This window comes from Mandrillus leucophaeus, unplaced genomic scaffold, assembly GCF_000951045.1.
Source record: "Mandrillus leucophaeus isolate KB7577 unplaced genomic scaffold, Mleu.le_1.0 Scaffold291, whole genome shotgun sequence".
NCBI classification, from domain to species: domain Eukaryota; kingdom Metazoa; phylum Chordata; class Mammalia; order Primates; family Cercopithecidae; genus Mandrillus; species Mandrillus leucophaeus.
In genome coordinates, this window is record NW_012103043.1 from 55,991 (window position 1) to 58,100 (window position 2,110).

Here is a 2,110-nt window from a genome sequence, read left to right on the forward strand (position 1 = left end):
ATGTTGGCCAGGCTGGTCTCGAACTCCTGACCTCAGGTGATCTGCCCGCCTCAGCCTCCCAAAGTGCTGGGATTACAGGCATGAGCCACTGCACCTGGCCAAATGACAATTTTAGAACTAAAAAATACATTAGCTTGAGTTAGGAACTCCCATACATGTGTTTCACAACCACTCAATACAGAAAAGATTTGTGAATTAGAGGATTGATCAGTAAGAAACATCCACAATGAAGCACTGAGAAATGAAAGGCTGAAAAAAACAGAGTGTAATGGAGACAAGAGACATAACAGAAGGGTTAAGACACATACCATTGGGTTCTACTAAGAGAAAAGAGAGGGCTCGGAGTGCATAATAAAAGTGCTAAAAGTCAAGGACAGTGAAAAAAATCTTTAGTTGCTAGAGAAAAAAAATATTAGGTTAAGAGGAATAATAAGATTGGCAGCTGATTTCTCAATAGATAACAAAATAGGATTTGTCACCAGCAGGCCCATTCTGAAAGCAAAAGGAAGTTCTTGTAGCAGAAAGAAAATAATCCCATAGGGAAACAAAATTTCAGGAAGGAATAAAGAACAGTGGAAGAGGAAATGTGAAGGTAAATATATATGAGTATTGACTGCAGTGTAATAAAAATGTATTATTTAAAGATACATGTAGGTTGAAAATTTAAGATAAAATGGTTCAGAAGTTAGGAGGGGGACAGTAAATGTAATTAAGGTGTTGCAAGGTCCTTGAATTGTTCAGAAGGTTAGGAAATTAATTTTTCGTAGACTCTAAATAAGTGAAGGGCTGCACATTGTCAGTCTCTAGGGCTACATTCTGCTACAGTTGACGTCGTCAGCTGCATGGAGTTATTGAGAACTAAAATGTGGCTATTCTGAATTGAGATGTGCTTTGATTATAAAATAAACACCAGATTTTGAACACCTAGAAGACTTAGTATAGAAAAAAAGAATGTACAATACCTCATTTAAACAATACTGATTACATGTTGAAATGATCTTTTTTTTTTTTTTTTTTTTTTTTTTTTGAGATGGAGTCTCGCTCTGTCGCCCAGGCTGGAGTGCAGTGGTGCAATCTCGGCTCACTGCAAGCTACGCCTCACAGGTTCATGCCATTCTCCTGCCTCAGCCTCCCAAGTAGCTGGGACTACAGGTGCCCGCCACCACATCTGGCTAATTTTTTCTGTATTTTTAGTAGAGACGAGGTTTCACTGTGTTAGCCAGGATGGCTCAATCTCCTGACCTCGTGATCTGCCTCCCAAAGTGCTGGGATTACAGGCGTGAGCCACCGCACCCGGCTGAAATGATCATATTTTTAATATATTTTATTAAATAAGACACATTAATATATATTTTTAACTTTTTCAATGTGGCTACTGTAATATTTAAAATCATATATTGTTTAACAAAGTAATAAAAGAATGGAAAATAAGAGGCTAATAGAAGAGAAATGGAATATTAATACTTGATTCATCCAAAATAAGGCAGGAAAGGAGAGACAAGGAACAAAGAGCTAAGGTTATAGTAATAGATGTAAACCCAAATATGTACAAATCACATTATAGGTAAATAGGCTGAATATTCCAGTTAAAAGACAAAGATTTTCAGATTAAAAACAACAGACCCAACCATGATTTTGTACAAGAGACCCACTTTAAATGGAAAGACTGAAAGTAAAAGAGTTGGAAAAGATGTACTATGCGAGCACTAACCAAAGGACTGCTGGCAGAGCTATACTAATTTCAAAGCATCATTTCTCAGAAAGAAATATTACTAGAGAGAGAGAGATTGTCCATAATGATAAAGGATTAAAACAATAACAATAGCCAAGGCACTCTTAGAAAACAGCATTGGAAGACTTCACGCTGCCCAGTAACACTTTAAAGGCACTTACAGCACATCACAAATTCATATGTATCTAGAAACACAGCCCCAGAGAATATAAAGGGAAACTGATAGAACTAAAAGGCGAAATAGGCATATTTGGAAATTTTAACACACTTCTCTCATTAGCGAATAGAAAAAGCAAATGAAATTTAGTAGAGTTATAGAACATGTAAGTAATGCTATTAACTACAGCGAATTGCACATTCCTTTTTTTTTTTTTTTTT